Source organism: Diceros bicornis, assembly GCF_020826845.1.
Source record: "Diceros bicornis minor isolate mBicDic1 chromosome 13 unlocalized genomic scaffold, mDicBic1.mat.cur SUPER_13_unloc_1, whole genome shotgun sequence".
Lineage (NCBI taxonomy): Eukaryota > Metazoa > Chordata > Mammalia > Perissodactyla > Rhinocerotidae > Diceros > Diceros bicornis.
In genome coordinates, this window is record NW_026690866.1 from 18,888,337 (window position 1) to 18,897,772 (window position 9,436).

Consider the following 9,436-nt stretch of genomic DNA (forward strand, 5'->3'; position numbering starts at 1 on the left):
AAAGAAAAAAAGGAATCCAAATTGGAAAGGAAGAAAGGAATCTCTTGCTGTTTGCAGATGACATGATTGTAAATATAGAAATCACTAAAGAATCCATCAGAAAACTATTAGAAATAATCAACAATTACAGCAAAGTTGCAGCGTACAAAATCAACTTACCCCAATCAGTTGAATTTCTATACTCTAATAATGAACTAACAGAAAGAGAACTCAAGAATACAATCTCATTTACAACTGCAACAAAAAGCAAAATGTTTCTAGGGATAAATTTAACCAAAGAGGTTAAAGACCTATACACTGAAAACTATAAGACATTATAGAAAGAAATCAATGATGATCAGAAGTAATGGGAAGATATTCCATGGACATGGATTGGAAGAATAAAGATAGTTAAAATGTCCATATTACCTAAAGTAATCTACAGATCCAATATGATCCCTATCAGAATCCCAATGACATTCTTCATAGAAATAGAACACACAGAACCTAAAATATATATGGAATAACAAAAGGCCTCCAATAGCCAAAGCAATCCTGAGAAGAAAGAACAAAGCTGGAGGCATCACAATCCTAACTTGAAAATGTATTACATAGCTATAGTAATCAAAATGGCATGGTACTGGCACAAAAGCAGACTCATAGATGAATGGAACAGAACTGAAGGCCCAGAAAGAAATCCACACATCTGTAGTCAGTTAATCTCTCACAAAGGAGCCAAGATCATACAATGGAGAAAGGAAAGTCTCTTCAATAAATGCTGTTGGGAAAACGGGACAGACACATGCAAAAGAATGAAAGTAGATCGTTATCTTCCACCATACACAAAAATTAACTCGAAATGTATAAAAAACTTGAATCTAACACTTGAAACCATAAAACTCCTAGAAGAAAATATACGCAGTACAGTCTTTGTCATTGGTCTTTGCTGCACCCTTCCCAATACCATGTCTACTCAGGCAAGAGAAAGAAAAGAAAAAATATACAAATGGGACTACATGAGACTAAAAGGCTTCTGCAAGGCAAAGGAAATGATGAACAAAACGAAAAGCCAGTGCCGGCCCCGTGGCTTAGTGGTTAAGTGCACACGAACCGCTACTGGCGGCCAGGTTTGGATCCCAGACGCGCACAGACACACCGCTTGTTCGGCCATGCTGAGGCCGCGTCCCATATACAGCAACTAGAAGGATGTGCGACTATGACATACAACTATCAACTGGGACTTTGGGGGAAAAAACAAAGAGGAGGATTGGCAATAGATGTTGGCTCAGAGCCGGTCTTCCTCAGAAAAAAAGAGGAGGATTAGCTCGGATGTTAGTTCAGGGCTGATCTTCCTCACAAGTAAAAAAAAAAAAAACACGAAAAGACAACCCACCAACTGGGAGAAAATATTTGCAAATCATATATCTGACAAGGGGTTAATCTCCAAAATATATAAACAACACATACAACCCAACAACAAAAAAAACCAGACAATCCAATCTAAAAATGGGCTGAGGATATGAACAGACATTTTTCCAAAGAAGATATATGGAAGGCCATCAGACACATGAAAAGATGTATAACATCGCTAATTATTAGGGATAGTCAAGTCAAACCTACAATGAGAGTTCACCTTACACCTGTCAGAATGGCCATAATTCCCAAGACAAAAAATAACAAATGTTGGAGAGGATAAGGAGAAAAGCGCACCCTCACACACTGCTGGTGGGAGTGCAAACTGGTGCAGCCACCAGGGAAAACAGTATGGAGATTTCTCAAAAAAACAAAAATAGAAATACCATACCTTCCAGCTACTGGGTATTTATCCGAAGAAATTGAAATCAACAATTCAAAGAGATTTATGCACCCCTGCGTTCACTGCAGCATTATTCACAATAGCCAAGACATGGAAGTAACCCAAGTGCCCTGCTACAGATGAATGGATAAAGAAGATGTGGTATGCATTATATACAATGGAACACTACTCAGCCAGAAAAAAAAGACAAGATCGTCCTGTTTGCAACAACCTGGATGGACCTTGAGGGTATGATGTTAAATGAAATAAGCCAGACAAAGGCAAATATGCATGATTTCACTCATATGTAGAAGATAACCATACACAAGAATAAAGAGAACAGATTAGTGGTTTCCAGAGGGGAAGGGGGCTGGGTGTTGAGTGAAAGAGTTAAATGGCCACATATGCATGGTGATGGATAAAAGTTAGACTACTGGTGCTGAGCACGATGCAGTCTATACAGAAAGTCACAAATAATAATGAACACCTGAAATTACACAATGTTAAAACCCTTTATAATTTCAATAAAATAATTAAAAAAGAAAAAATAATTCAGTCTATTTTATGGTTGAATAGTATTCCAAGGTGGGGATATACCACACTTTGCATATCCGTTCACCAGTAGATGGACATTTGTGTTGTTTTCCGTTTTTGTCTACTATAAATAGGTTGTTATCAACACGTGTGTACAAGTCTGTGTATAGACATATGGGTTTATTTCCCTTGGATGGATTCCTAGGAGAGGAATGGCTGGGCAGACGTATGTAATTATTAAAGACACATCCAAGCTATTTTTCTCCAGCACTCGATGAGAGTTTCAGTGACTTGACATCTTCAACAACACTTGCTATAGTCAGTCTTTTTAATTATAGACATTCTCAAGTGTGGTGGAATCTCATGATGACTGTCACTTGCATTTCCCCAATAACGCATGTTGTGAAGGAGAAAGCAAGACACGCACAGACTGGGAGAAAACATCTGCAAAACATATCCCTAGAAAAGGACGTGTATTTATAATATATAAAGAGCTCTTGCAACCCAATAGTAAGAAGACAAGCAGCACGTCATGTCTAACCAGGAGACAGCAGGTCAGGCCTGTATAAGCACCAGGAGTCCCACCAAGAAGATGAGGATGAGGGCCCAGAAAAGGAGGTTTGGGGAGACAAGTGGTGGGGTGAACCACCTCCTGTCATCGCCCGAGGACTCCTGCTGACCCCACTGTGCCTCAACCATCCTTGACAAGGTTTGGTCAACTTTCCTCATCATCCAAAAACCTGTTCACCTGGTTCTCTTCGATGAGGCACAGGATCAAGATACTCGCCTCATACCCTGGGCTGGGGCTTCCTGCAGGCTTACCAGGCTTCACAATCAAGGTGTCATCTCTGTTGGGAGTATATTCTGGAAGTGAATAAAATGGAGAATGCATGTGAGTGTGTTTCACTCTTTTTAATATAACTTTTTAGACACACAGAAAAATAAAGGGAACAGTCTCATAAACATCCATCATCTAGATTTACCAATGTATATTCCATCCAATTAAAACAATATTTCATCAATGTATAAATTATTAACACTTGCCACACTTGATTCATCCCACGTATTCAATGAAATATTAAAGTCAAGTAGACATCATGATGTTTCACCCCATTTTAGTTCCATCTCTAAAAAGTGGGCACACTTTGCTACAAAATCCAAGGCCATTATCACAGAACAAAAGTGTAATTAATTAAACCAAATTCATACATCTGGGCACAGATGAGTTAATTTGAATGGACTTTCTTACGACAGCCATGGGGAGAATAGGTCATCACTGTTGGCAAGCCTATGGGATCTCTCTAAATTTGTAAATTCACACTGAAAAGTGTTCTTCCGTGCCTAGGAACACATCATCCCCTTCTCCTTTATCTATTTGCTTAATATTCATTTTCTAGGATTAACCTACAATGTAATTTCCTGCAGGAAGTCTTTTCTGATTTCCGCCTGCAAGTATGAGTTCGTTCACATCAAATAATTGATAAGTTTCAATTCTCTATTCTTGTTATTGCCAGCTATAACATAAACTCCAGGAGAGTAAGACACACAGCATCCAGTGGGAATGAGTGGAGGGGTGCAGGTCCCCCTACGTGTACCTCTATCCAGACAACCACTTAGAGGTGTGCTGTCTCATATGCAGCAGCAACAAGTCTCTTTTTGAATTAAAATTAACTTTAGTTAAATAAAGTAAAAATTCTAGTACCTCAGTAACATTAAAAATCAGTAACAATATAGACGAGTCACAATATCATCCTTCGAGCACTCAACAGTCACATGTGGCTATGCACTGGACAGCACAGATATAGAACATTCCACCACTGCAGAAAGTTCTAGAGCATTGGTGCTCATCTAGAGTGGGACTTGGCAAACTATAGCCTGTGGATCAGGAAACAGATCCACCCCCAAACCTGCAAGTCTGCTTCACACACAGCTGGAGGCCCTCACTGACCATCTGGCCCAGTGGCTTTCAGTGCAGAGATAAGGAAACTAATGTCCAGAGAGGGGCGGTGACTAGTTTGAGGTCACAGAGATGTCTAGGAGAAGGTGAGGGCCACCTATATTACACTGGTGTCTTTTTCTCTCTCTCAATGGTGGGGAAAGACTGGGGGACTGTGCCACCACCTGCCAGCCTGAGAAAGTTCAATGCTCTCTCAGCCCCAGGTATCCAGAGTCCCCAGAAATGCCTCACTTCCTTTCCCAATGACCAGGGAGCCTGACCATCCCCAAGGACACTCTTCCTGTCCAGGGTCAAGTTCTGCAGCTGGGTACCATTCTGGGTCAGCCACAGGAATCCTCATAGATGGCAACTCTGTCCAGTCTCTGTGCCAAGGTGGCAAGGTACACAGGGAGTCCACTCCAGTGTAGTTACTGTGGGGGACAGACCTGGAAGGGCACAAAGGATGAACAAGGGTGTCTGGAATTCTACCCTGATTTTAGATACCCTGCTTCTGGGTCCTGTCCAAAAGAACTTTCTGCAGTAATGTAAACATTTGTCTGCACTCCCAAATACACTCATTATTAGCCCCATGTTGGTATCGAGCACTTAAAATGTGGCTAGTGTGTGTGAGTGAGGAACTGAATTTCTCATGTAATTTAATTTCAAGTACGTAATATATAAGTAAATAACCACAGGGAGAACATTTTTGAAACTTTGGAGTAAGGACTTTTGAAAATGCATAAAAACAATGAGAACACTGGTAAAAATGGTCAAAATCAACTTTTCAGAAGCCTAGAAATTAATCAAAGGCTTGTAAGATTTTGAGGAGGGTTTAGTGAAGACACACGGTGGAATCTTGATAAAGGTAGCAAATTTTGCGGCACTATAACTTTCGCTATTCCCATCCTGCTCTCACAATATCCTCCATAACTTTGAAAACCATCAGTCTTAGAACCATGGTAGCTGAGACAACCATCAGCCAAGCAGCCATAATGGGTTTAGAGTTCTAAAAAGAACCATCCCCATCGAACTGTCACTAGCTGACCTGCCTGGCAGCTCCCTGAAAAAGCCCCATGTTAAGGGCTTGTCCTTACTTGACTCAGAGCTTGCCCAGGGTGGAATGTAGGTCCCCAGGTACTTGGTAAATACAATCAGCGCTAATTGTTTTCTATTGTAGTGGCCTGAGGGAGTGATTCCAGCTGAGGCAGGTAAGAGGCGAGCCAAAACCTTGGAGGAAAAATTGGAGGAATGAGATGTCCACGGGGGGCTTTGAAAGCTGCAGTGTATTTGCGGACATCTAGAAGACCACAAAGGCTCAGGGATGTGGCAGGCCCAGGACAGACTTCAGAACATCTTAATCTCTCACCTCTAGTTGAAGGGTTGTCTTAATATCTGAAAACTTGATTATATAATACACCATATTAATAGACTAAGGACCAATACCACGTATTTTCAACCATATATATAGAAAAGAATTTCACAAAATACAATGCCCTTCATGCCTAAAAAAGAAAACACTCAACAAATTAGGAATAGAAAAAAACTTTCTCAACTTATAAATAGCATCGATGAAAAACCCAAGGCTAACACCATGTTCAATGTGAAAGACTGAAAATTTCCCCCTAAGACAGGGACAAGACAAAGATGTCTTCCTTCATCTCATATGTTAATAACAGGTACTACAGGTTCTAATGAAGGCAATTAGGCAAGAAAAAGGAATAAAAGAAACCCAGATTGGAACGGAAGAGGTAAAACTATTAGTTTTGCAGAGGAGAAGACATTGTATATACAAAAACCTAAAAAATACAACCACCCCCACACACAATATGTGAATCGTATCCCAACGGTGTATAAAAAATTTAAATTGCCCCATGTGGTTAGTGGCTTCACTATTGGAGAGCACAGTTAGACTGCTGATATTTGTTGAAAGTCTCCAGAAGAGGAGGAGGAGGAGGATGCTGGAGGTTGGTGGCCTCAAATGTTAATGCTTTTCTCAACCACCGAAAACCTATGGATGGAGATGGTAGGATTAGCTGACAGGGATGTGGGGCAGAATGGGCACCATGTAAGTGACTTCCAGATCAAGGATGTGTCACGGGAGCTCAGAGCCATCAGCCATCAGCTCAACCAATGCTTCCAATCTCCTCAACCTACATCAAGTCGGTGACCAGGCAGGAGTGGAATATGTCTCACAGCTGGCTGCCTCTGTAGAGCTTGGTGACCTAGAACAAATGGGAGGGAGAGTGGCTGAGACGGATGTCTCCTGTGGACGCAGGGGGCCACTGGAGCCAGTGAAAGATCACAGACCTTGGGGCAAGGGAGACCTGACTTCAAATCCTGGCTCTGCCCCTAACACATTGTGTGACCTTAGGCAAAATACTCCCCTTTCTGAGCTTCAGTTTACCTACGTGAGAAATGGGGAAGGCAGCTAGGACATCACCTCTGGAAAGTGAGAGAACCCAGACAAGCAGGGAAAGTGAAGAATTGAAACAATAATGTAACAGATGTAAGTTAGGCAGAGGAATGAGGGTGCTCTCAGGGCAAGGAGAGACGGGAGAGGGGAGACCCCACCTGGTCCTGGGTGTCTCTCTGCAGGGCGGTGTACTCCGAGGATGTGAGCTCCGGGTTGCTGAGGTTCCAGCTGATGCTGCGGAAATGTAACTGGTGCTCTCTCTGCATGCATAAACTCCAGGGTGCAGAGCCTGGAGCCACTGAGAGGAATAGCAGACAGGTGGAGACTCTCAGCTCCCAGCACAGAGGCATGGTGGCCGACGGGGTCAGGGTGGTGGGTGCAGACAACGTCCACACTGGTGGCTGCCCCATCCTTCTCAGTCCTGGGGAGAGAGGGACGTGGCGAATCAAGAGAGAGGTCCTGAATCCTCTGGGGTTTGGGCCATAACAGGAAGGAGGAAATGGGAGGTGAGTGAGGAAACTGAGAGAGGGGTGGTCACAAAAGTGGTCATTAGGGGCAAGTGCTCAAGGGAGGGCCTTACCTGAGGGAGAGCAGTCTGACACTCAAGGAGAAGGAGCCCAGGCTTCTCTTCTTGAACAAGGATCCAGCTGGGGAGGAAGGAGGAGGAGGATGAGCAGGAGGGACAGGGGTTGGAGGAGGGGCTGGGTGGGATTTAACCCACCAGGAGCTGCTGGGACCAGGGTCTCACCAGGCTCTGCAGGACACTCTCAGTGGAGTTGAATGTGGCTGAGCTGTTGCTCCTGTCTGATGAATACCAGAAGGTGGAGATGGTGACATTGACTGTGAGGGTCTTCAGGTTGTGCCCCAAAGCTGCAAGACGAGAGGAAGAGCGATGGCCATCACTGAGAGCTGACCTGAGACCACACCAGAGTCCTGCATTCATTATCATCTGTCGTCTTCTCTCACAGTGGCACCACCACCCACCCGTGTGGTCACCCAAGTCAGAACCAGCATATCTGCTCAGCTCCTCCTCACTCCCTGTAACACCCATTCACCTTGCACACTCGTCCTCAGATACACTCCATCCCTGTCCCAACTCAAATCTTAACTTCCTTCACCCAGACCAACACCCCAGCAGGCACAGTGGATGCTCTGTCTAAAGGATGTTCTACATGGACTACTACAAGAATCTTTCTGAAATGAATACCTCACTAGGGCCACCACTGCTCTAGTACCACCCATGGCTCCCTATGGCCTTCAGTGTTTAGTTCAACATTCTTGACCTGGCACTCAAGGCTCTACTCAATCTGGCTCCTGCTGATATTTCAGTCTCATTTTATCCATCTACTGCGACTTAAACTTCATGCTTCACGCAACCCAAATTCGTTTCAGTTCTCCCCATATGGCATGTTGTTTCTGGCTGGAGTCTTTGCTCATGGATTCCCCTCTGCCAGGAAAACTCTTCATCCTCTATTTGCCAGGGTCCATCCTACTCATTCTTAAAGACTCCATTCAGGTGAACCTTTCACTAGCAAGCTCTTCCCTTCCAAATTATGCCAGGTGCCACTCCCTGAATCCTCCCACATTGTGTTATAATGGTGTGTTAATTCACAAGACTAGGGGCTCTCTGAGGCCTGACCTTAGGACTGAATCATTGGTATAATATTTGTGATCAGCATGATTGTCCTAAAAGCAGAATTTCACACCCTGTCTTCCCAGCTCCTGGATCACAACTGGCTGGTAGGGGCTGGAGAGCTTCTCTTTCGAAGGAAAAGGCACCCCCAGATACCTGTGGTGGCTTCTGGTGGCACAGGTGTTGATCAAGTATGCAGGGATGTGGTGACCGGCTAGGGAGCTGTGGAGAGGGCTGTCATCAGGGAGGGACAGAGTGGGAGGAGCTTCCAGGTTCACCCATGCTCCAGCAGTGGCTGTCCCAGGACCACCATTCACAGGTGAAGCATAAATGAGAGTGAGGGGATGGGTCCCTGTGTGAGTAGAGGGATGAGCAAGCCTGTGGATGAGAGAGTGAGATGGGTGAATAAGAGAGACTGAACACAGAGGAAAGAGAGATGGACGGACAGAAAACTGGACAGACGGATAGGATACCTGGAAAAGGAGGACCAAGGGCGGGGCTTCAGGAGAATAAAAGTGAAAACCATGTGGGGTCAGAATGTGGTGGAGAACATGTCTGTGTCTAAGGCTTTCTCACCCTGGGCTGGGACTCTCCACCAGAACCCAAGAGAGAGAGAAGGGATGAGTTAGGACACTTCCAGGTCCTTCCCTCACCAAGCACAGCGGGTGAAGGAGAACAAGTGCTCCCCAACCCCAAATGCGATGAGACCCAGGACATCAGGGCCAGGAATACTCACTGGTGGTAGTCGGGGCTGCGGCTCCATAGGTATAACCTGGGGAGAGAAGGCGAGAGGAGCTGAGCAAGGGTTGGGGTGAACATAAAGGATTAAGGGTGAGGGAGGATGTAGGGACGTTTGAGGGAAAAGCAGAGGGAAAAGCAGAAAGGAAGAGGGGAAGGGTGTTCAGGGAGGTGTCAACGAGGTGGAAGCTGGCTGAACCCAGCGGTCACACCGTGATGAGAAGACTGAACCCTGACCAGAAGGAGAGAGAGATGGATCAAAACTCACTTTAGAGCAACGGAGGCAACACAGAACTTTGACTGGCAGAGAGAGCATGGCTGTAGCCCAGCCCCTCATCACTGATGTAGAAGCTGTCCCGGTCCAGGGTGAGAAAAACAAGGTGGGTGACGCCCAGGTTCTCATGGCTC

General features: G+C 44.7%; 1 long non-coding RNA gene across 1 annotated transcript; it reads right to left on the bottom strand.

The window, feature by feature from the left end:
- Window positions 1-3,099: 3,099 nt before the first annotated feature.
- On the bottom strand, window positions 3,100-6,922 carry LOC131401751 (uncharacterized). The gene is made up of 3 exons (XR_009217930.1): window positions 6,816-6,922; window positions 6,399-6,466; window positions 3,100-3,172 (listed from the first exon to the last, which is right to left on the bottom strand). It is a non-coding gene; the product is annotated as an uncharacterized LOC131401751 (long non-coding RNA).
- Between the last annotated feature and the right edge of the window lie 2,514 nt (window positions 6,923-9,436).